The sequence below is a fragment of the Nelumbo lutea genome, chromosome 5 (assembly GCF_056320005.1).
Source record: "Nelumbo lutea isolate HS-2025 chromosome 5, American lotus-T2T, whole genome shotgun sequence".
Taxonomy (NCBI): Eukaryota; Viridiplantae; Streptophyta; class Magnoliopsida; order Proteales; family Nelumbonaceae; genus Nelumbo; species Nelumbo lutea.
Genome location: NC_142688.1, coordinates 67,597,668 through 67,607,345, shown reverse-complemented (window position 1 = coordinate 67,607,345; position 9,678 = coordinate 67,597,668).

Genomic DNA, 9,678 nt, shown 5'->3' with positions numbered 1-9,678 from the left:
TAGGGATCAAGTGTTGTTAGACAGTTTTGTATGCCCTTAGCTTCAATCAAGGTGATGTACTTTATGAGTTTATTGTAAATGAATAAAAGTGCATATTTGATTCATGTTCCCTTGGTATGTTTTTGTGTAATACCCTTAAACTGGACACTTAATGAAACTCGTGTAAGTTTAGAATGTTTACAGCTAGTGGGTCGGTCTAGGGAGACCTATCCTGACAAGGCTGACACTGTGGTGCCACCAAGTTGGTTGGGGTGGCCTGTCTCAGCTGCCAAGGTCAGACCCTAGGCACATATAGTATAGGATTAATTGAATAGTTGAACTGGACCAGATTTCCAGTATTGCCTTGGACCTTGGAGATTGATGGGCAAAACTAGAGAGTTACACTCGACCCCTAGACTCGATTATGATACTGCACTACGTGTCGGATTGGGTTGTCTTCGATGTACCAATTGAAGGGTTGAGAGATCCATCACATGGACGCCCAAAGATTGCGGAATAAGGGGCGAATTTCAAAAATTTTTCTCTCCCTTCAACTGGAAATCACATTCCCTATTTAGAAAATCATATTTTCAAGGATAAATCTTGAACCTTTAAACTAAACCAGATCTCAACCAAAAGGAATGGGAGAGAATGATACCTGATACGGAGAAGCAATATCTCCCAACGAAGGTGTTCACACCCAAGGAAGGATCCAAAGACTGCTCCCACTGAAGATGGCGCAGTGCAGGATGGAGCAGAATCAGCAGTGTTCTTCCCCAAGAACTCTGTCCTTCACAAGAAACAATAGGATGGAACGGGAGCACAGCTTCCCTTTTCAATCCTTTCTCAAAGAACTGATGTCAAGATCCAATCTTGACTTCTCCCACAGCTGGAGACCGAACTGGCAAACAGGGCGGCAAGAGCAGGGAGGCGGCAAGAGAGTATTCGCAGGGTGCAGAATTCTCTCTTCTTGATTTCAGCACTAAAAGAGGATCTGATGTGTTTCTTGGTCTCTCTCAAGGCTGCCGCCACCTCCTTCCTTTTGTTAATTTGAAAAGATCAGCTCCTAATCCCATTAGGAAGTGCTTATCCAAATCATATTTGGATCAGTCTTCTCTTCTAATGATAAGGATAAACCCTTATCTTATCTGCAGATTAGATTAGCTTTATCCTAGTCTTATTAGGAGGTTTTCAGATCTGAATCACATTCAGATCTGGACTCTCTGAGTGGATAGGATTAAGACCCTATCTTAACTGCTAATCCATCTCAGAATTCGCCCCTTTAATTAACTAAATTAATAGCCTAGTTCGAAATGGGCTTTAGGCCCATTAAGCTTATGTGCTCAGTTAACCTTCCTAACTGCTGCCCAGTTGGGCTTCCTTGTATGGCGTGGGACCCAAGCATTGATCTACACATCAGCCACATGGGTTCGGCCCAGCCTTTGTTACAAGGCCTGGTCGAATACACTGTTAAAGACAGTGCACCCCCAGTAACCCATCAAATGGGCTCTATGAGCCCAACACTTACCCTAAGTGGTCCCTGGGCAAAGCCACCTTGTAACACCCAGGGACTGTGGGCAGATGCAAGATTAGCCCATCAGGTGTTATCATCAATGGTCTTACACTTAACCTCTCAGCCCATAATGATCATACACTGCCCGACAAGAGAGGACCTCTCCCTCGGCTGCAAGGAATAGTGCTGCACTCTCCACTTATATGGATCCCGGGAATTAAAACCCTTTTGCAAACATTTTAGAAACCATAATATATATACCTTTATATCTCATATAAAATATATTTTGCTAAACAAATTTCAACGGTTGAAATCGGTTGCCGGCAGCCTTGGTTTCCAACAGTGAGAGCGCATCCCCGATCATTACCTTTGTCCGACAAAGGGGTTGATCCTGTCACTATGATCACCCACTCAGATGAATTCTCGGATTGTCCCAACATACCCAGGTTTTGACCCCCGCTAAGGATCTCTCTGATTGGTACATCAAAGACAGCCCGATCCGACACCTAGTGCAGTATCATAATCGAGTCTAGGGGTCGGGTGTAACTTTCCAGTTTTGCCCATCAATCTCCAAGGTCCATGGAAATACTGGAAATCTGGTCCAGTTCAAAGATTTAATTAATCCCACACTGTATGTGCCTAGGGTCTCACCCTAGTAGCTGAGACAAGCCACCCCAACCGACTTGGTGGCACCACAGTGTCAGCCTTGTTAGGATAGGTCTCCCCAGACCGACCCACTGGCTGTGACATTCAAAACTAACACGAGTCTCAATAAGTGTCTAGTTTAAGGGTAATACATAGAAACATACCAAGGGAACATGAATCAAATATGTACTTTTATTCATTTACAATAAACTCATAAAGTACATCAATTTTGATTGAAGCTAAGGGCATACAAAACTGTCTAACACCAATCAGTGAAATCCTTAGTGGGGATCAAAACCTGGGTATGTTGGGGCAGTCTAAGAATTAATCTGAGTGGGTGATCATAGTGATAGGATCAGCCCCTTTGTCGGACAAAGGTAATGATCGGGGATGCACTCTCACCGATGGAAACCAAGATTGCTAGCAGCCGATTTCAATCGTCGAGATTTATTTTGCAAAATATATTTTACATGGGATGTAAAAGTATATATATTATGGTTTTGAAATGATTTGCAAAAGGTTTTAATTCCCGAGATCCATATAAGTAGAGATTGCAACACCGTTTCTTGCAATCGAGAGAGAGGTCCTCTTTTGTCGGGCAATGTATGATCATTATGGGCTGAGTGGTTAAGTGTAATACCATTGAGGATAATACCTAATGGGCTAATCTTGCATCTACCCATAGTCCATGGGTGTTACAAGGTGGCTTTGCCCAGGGACCACTTAGGGTAAGTGTTGGGCCCATAGAGCCCATAAGATGGGTTTCACGGGGTGCACTATCCATAATAGTGTATTCGGCCAGGCCTTGTAACAAAGGCTGGGCTGAACCCATGTGGCTGATGTGTAGATCAATATTTGGGTCCCATGTCATACAAGGAAGTCCACCTGGGCAACAGTTTGAAAGACTAAGTGAATACATAACATTAAATGGGCCTTATGCCTATTTTGAACTAGGATGGTTTGACTTGTCAATTAAAAAGGGGCAAATTCTGAGATGGATCAGCTGATAGGATTGGGCCCAGACCCTATCCACTTAGAGAGTCCAAGATCTAAATATGATTTAGATCTGAAAGTCTCATTGTTAGATTAGGAGATGGCTGATCTGATCTGCAGATAAGATAAGGGTTATCCTTTATCACTTATGTGGACTTCTAATCCAAATATAATTTGGATTAGCAACTCCTAATGGGATTAGGAGCAGATCCCTTTAAGATTATAAAAGGAGGAGGGGGCGGTAGCCTTTTGACATGCAACCAACACATTCTTGTCTTCAGAGATGAAATCACAAAAAGAGAGAATTATGCACCCTGCGAATACTCTCTTGCCGCCTCCTTCCTGTAGCCGCTGCCTCCAGCAGTTCGATCTCCTACTCTCTACAGGTGTAATCAATATTTGATCTTGGTACCAATCTTTTGGAGAAAAGATTGATTGGAGCTGTATTCACAAGCCATCCTATTGATTCTTGCGAAGGGTCAAGTTCTTTTGGAAGAACACTGTTGATTCTGCTCCATCCTGCACTGCGCCATCTTCAGTGGGAGCAGATTTTGGATCCTTCCTTGGGTGTCAACCTTAGTAGGATAAATCTCCCCAGATCTATCTAATGGCTATGAAGATTCTAAACTAACACGAGTCTCATATGTGTCCAGTTTAAGGGTATTATACAAAAACACACCATAATAACATGAACAAAATATGTACTTTATTCATTTACATTAAATGTCATAACGTACATCTTTCTAATTGTAACTAAGGGCATACACTGTCTAATAGCTCCCACTTGCACTTAGGTTCAATCTAGTATAAGACGGAGTCCCATGTTTTCTACGTGTTTCTCAAACACTTTCTGTGTCAGTGGCTTAGTCAATGGGTTTGCTACATTTTCCGCTGATGCTACATTCTGAATTAGGACATCCCCTCTTCCAATATCTCCCGCAGTACATGGTACTTCCTCTCGATGTGCTTCAACTTCGAGTGGGCTCATAGCTCCTTAGCTTAAGCGATAGCTCCAGTGTTGTCACACAATAATGGAATGGGTGATATGCTAGATGGAACTACTCCCAATTCATGAATGAATTTCTTCATCCATACGGCTTTGGCAGCTTCACTTGCGACAATGTATTTGGCTTCGATTGTGGAATATGCCGTGGACCCCTATTTACTGCTTTTCTAGCAAACAACATACGATCCTATCATGAAAACATACCCAGATGTAGACTTTCTATCATCTGGATCTGACTAGAAATCGGCATCACTATACCCTTGGATCTGTAGTGAACTACCATCGAATACCAAACAAAACTCTTTTGTCCTACAAAGGTACTTAACTATGTTTTTCACAGCAGTCCAATGCTCCTGCCCTGGGTTGGCTTGGAATCTACTTACCACACTCACTACCTGAGTGATATTAGGATGAGTGCACATCATGACATACATGATGCTTCCTACGACTGAGGCATAGGGAACGTCCTTCATGCCCTCAATCTCCTCGGGTGTCTTGGGAGACATGCCCTTGGAGAGAAATGACTCCATGCCTGAAAGGAACATTTCCTTTCTTGGAGTTCTCCATGCTGTATCTTTTGACCATCTTGGCAATATAAGCAGATTGAGATAATCCTATTATCCTCTTTGATCTATCTCTATAGAGTTGAAGACCCAGTATATAGGAGGCTTCTCCAAGATCTTTCATGGAGATGTGTTGTAAAAGTCATACTTTCATCGTACTCAACATTCCTAGATCATTCCCAATGAGTAGAATCTCATCTACATACAGAACCAAGAACGTAACCTTATCCCCACTGGATTTCCTATAAACATAGGGTTCATCCGGATTTTTCTCAAAGTCAAACCTTTTGATGGTAGAGTCAAACCGGATGTTCCAACTCCTAGAAGATTGCTTAAGTCCATATATGGATCTTTTTAATTTACATACCATGTGTTCCTGACCTGCAGCTATGAAACCTTGCCGTTGCTACATGTAGATATCTTAACTAAGATCTCCATTTAGGAATGCAGTTTTGACATCCATTTTCCAAACCTCATAATCATGGTATGCTGCTTTAGCTAGCAGGGCCCTAATTGATTCCCTCTTTCTGTGTGTACCCTTTCACCACAAGATGAGCCTTGTAGGTCTAAACGGGGCCCTTCTTCCTCTTATATATCCATTTGCAACCAATTGCTTTTCCCCCAGGGGGTGGATCTACTAGAGTCCAGACTCCATTGGTCTCCATTGAGTCCATCTCAGCTCTCATGGCATCTACCTGAAGGGATAGGAAATCCATCATATGGACGCCCAAGATTGCGGAATAAAGGGGGCGAATTTCAAAAATTTTTCTTTCCCTTCAACTAGGAATCGAATTCCCTATTTAGAAAATCTCATTTTCAAGGATCATTCTTGAACCACAAACTGAACCAGATTTGAACCAAAAGGAGGAGAGAGAGATAATACCTGATACAGAGAAATAGAATCTCTCAATGGAGGTGTTCACGCCCAAGGTAGAAACCAAAATCTGCTCCCACTAAAGATGGCACAGTGCAAGGTGGAGCAGAATCAGCAGTGTCCTTCCTAAGAACTTGATTCTTCCCAAGAATCACCTGGACGGCTTGTGAATACAACTCCTACCAATCTTTTCTCTAAAAGATTGGAATCAAGATCCAATCTAGATTTCTCCCAAGCAATGGAGGTCGAACTGCTATTGGCGGCGGCTGCAGGAAGGAGGCGGCTAGAAAGAATTTGCAGGGTGCAGAATTCTCTCCTCTGTGATCTCAGCTTTGAAGACAAGATTTGAGTCTGTTGGATGTTGTGTCTAAAGGCTGCCGCCCCCCTCTTCCTTTTATAGACTTAAAGGGATCAGCTCCTAATCCCATTAGGAGTTGCTAACCCAAATCATATTTGGATTAGAAATCCCTTTAAGATAAGGGATAATCCTTATCTTATCTGCAGATTAGATCAGCCAGCTCCTAATCTAATTAGGAAGTTTCCAAATCTAAATCTCATTTAGATCTTGGACTCTCTGAGTGGATAGGGTGTGGGCCCAATCCTATCAGCTGATCTTATCTCAGAATTCACCCCCTTAAAGACTAATCAAATTAGCCCAGTTCGAAATGGGGTTAAGGCCCATTTAGGGTTATGTATTCATCAAGCCTTCCAAACTACTGCCCAGTTCGGCTTCCTTATATGGCATGGGACCCAAACATTGATCTCCACATCAGCCACATGGGTTCAGCCAAGCCTTTGTTACAAGGCTTGGCCGAATACACTGTTATGGACAGTGCACCCCCTGAAAACCATCAGATGGGCTCTATGGGCCCAACACTTACCCTAAGTGGTCCCTGGGCCAACCCACCTTGTAACACCCAGGGACTATGGGCAGATGCAAGATTAGCCCATCAGGTATTATCCTCAATGGCCTTTCACTTAACCTCTCAGCCCATAATGATCATACACTGCCCGACAAGAGAGGACCTCTCCCTCGGCTGCAAGGAACAGTGTTGCACTCTCTCAAGTATGGATCCCGGGAATTAAAGCCTTTTTGCAAACATTTCGAAACCATAATATATATATTTTTATATCTAATATAAAATATATTTTGCAAAACAAATCTCAACGATTGAAATCGACTGCCGGCAGTCTTGGTTTCCATCAGTGAGAGTGCATCCCCGATCATTACCTTTGTCCGACAAAGGGGCTGATCCTGTCACTATGATCACCCACTCAGATGAATTCTCAGAATGTCCCAACATACCCAGGTTTTGACCCCCGCTAAGGATCTCACTGATTGGTACATCAAAGACAGCCCAATCCGACACCTAGTGCAGTATCATAATCGAGTCCAGTTTAGCCCATCAATCTCCAAGGTCTAAGGGAATACTGGAAATCTGGTCCAGTTCAAAGATTCAATTAATCCCACACTGTGTGTGCCTAGGGTCTCACCCTGGTAGCTGAGACAAGCCACCCCAATGAACTTGGTGGCACCACAGTGTCAGCCTTGTCAGGATAGGTCTCCCCAGACTGACCCACTGGCAGTGAACATTCTAAACTAACACGAGTCTCATTAAGTGTCCAGTTTAAGGGTATTAGACAGAAACATACCAAGGGAACATGAATCAAATATGCACTATTATTCACTTACAACAAACTCATAAAGTACATCATTTTAATTGACGCTAAGGGCATACAAAACTGTCTAACACCCACGAGGAATGAATTATTTAGCCACTGATGAGACTGAAAAGAACCCTATTTTTGTCCCCTAATTTTTATATTTTTTCATTATTTTAACACTTAAATGCACTCATTACTCTTGTATTTCGATTCAGGGCAATAAAGAAGGCAATTGGAAGGAAACATGCTAATTCGGGCGATTTTGCATAGTTTCAGCGATAGTCAGTGATCTGGGCCTAACTCGCAATTCCGGACTCCGAATTGGGCAATTCAAGAAGCATTAGAAAGAAGAACGAAAGGCCCACTATGTTTTGGGCATTGACTGGTTCGGTCCGCATCGAGTACGAAACCGGGCCCAAAGTCGGAGCAACATCGCAGCCAGGCCCATTTAACAGCTGAAGCCCAACTCGCAGAAGATAAGATCAAGACTCCCTAAAGATAAGATGATCTCCTAGAAGGAGTTGGAAAACAGCCCTCTCCTTTGGCTATATTAAGAGGGGGGCGAACCAGCTCTAGCATCACTCATTCCAAGATCCAAGAGATCATCAAGAGGCCAAGAAGCTCAAGAAGGTAGTTCGGCTATGGAGAAGAAAAGCAAGGAGATTGCGCAGATCATGAGTAGCTAAGCTTCTTTTTCTGGTTCAAGGGGGAGGTTCGATTGTGTCATTGTGAGGTTTTGTAATTACTTTATTTTCTTGCTTTCTAATTCAAGTATTCATTGATTCTTGTGCATATTTTTATTGGACATTGATATTAATTAGTTTGACAACTGAATTAATGTTGATTTTCCTATTGCTATTCATTATTTTGGTGATCCGTAATTGTCACGAATAATGGTACAAGTAGCAATTAGGTTGATATCTTTTTGGGTCAATTGTTCATGACAGCCTTTGACCAACATTTTATCATGGTTCAACCTAAAGGAATCGATGGAACAAAATTCAATAATTGCAACTATCTCAATTATTGTTATTTTGGTTTAACTGTTTTCACAAATCTTAATGCTATCATTGTTTAACATGGAACGCTATCATACCCAGTTGAGTGGTGATAAGTGTTGATCGAATGCTGGGTTTAGTCAACTGAATTAGGAAAACACAAGGTTTATTATTGCTATCCTAGTAAATCTAAGGTTAAATGCTTGAATTGCAAGAATGCTGAATTGTACCTAGGATCGATGGCCAGTCGATTCAACCCAAACCCTTGAACCAGAATTCGGTAAGACTGAATTTTCTCTTGTTTGTTTAAGTGCTTTCTTATTCTTTTAATTCTAGTTATTAAATTTCCCCACTCAATTATAGTATCCATTCAGCTAAGCGGTTACTGATTTGCTCCCTGTGGGATTCAACCTAGTACCACTTTTACTGCAAATATCTTATTGTGGGACTAGTACTAATTTTGAGGGCTTTGACAAACCCGTCAGCCACCTATTAATTTCTTCTCAAATTGTTTAAAGTAATAATCAATTTGGGTTTGTGATTTAAGGAATTTAAACTAGCACTACTAGTTAAGGAAATTAAATTACAAAAACTAGTAATTTGAACAAAATCAATAACAAAGTTGCTAGGGATTAATCCTATCATGATCATCAAGATTCAATATCAATAAAATCTCACGAGGGTTGTTATATTCCAAGGTGTTCCTAAAGGCACTAGTCAATCTTTCTCAAGAATTGATTAGCTAAACCTATGTTCAATTAATTGGAATTACAATCAATGAATTCTCATTCTTTCAATCGAAATCCTCTTTGCATAAACACAAGCTGTTAATACACCTACAAGGAAATCCTACAAACAAATGATATCTCTACCTAATTATTGGTCGAATAAGGGTTTTTAGTTCCACCTCAATTATCATCTTTTAATCAATAATCTTGATTAAAGAACGAATCATTGGTGATCAATCAATGATAAGTAATAAGCACAAATAACACAATATAACAAGAACCTCATCGATTTTATTAATGAATGAAAATCAATGCATGATCAAGTATTAATCCCTAACAATAGAAACTTAGCCCCTCATGATGTAATTAAGAACAAGCAACATCCCAATATCACAAGAGAGATGATGAGCCCGAGATCAATAAGAACTTCCTAGATGAACTCCTTCTAGCTATTCAACATTTGAGTGCACCCTGGTATGCAGATTTGGCAAATTAATTAGCTTGTGATATTTTGCCACTAGATTTTTCTTATTAGTAGAAAACGTGGTTTTTGTTGGAAGTAAAGCATTACTTATGGGAGGATCCTTACCTTTACAAGATCTATGGTGATAATATCATTAGGAAATATGTGCCTGAGGAGGAGATGCTTGACATTCTTACTCATTGCCGTGACTCAGCATATGGTGGTCATTTTGGTGCAACAAAGACTACTGC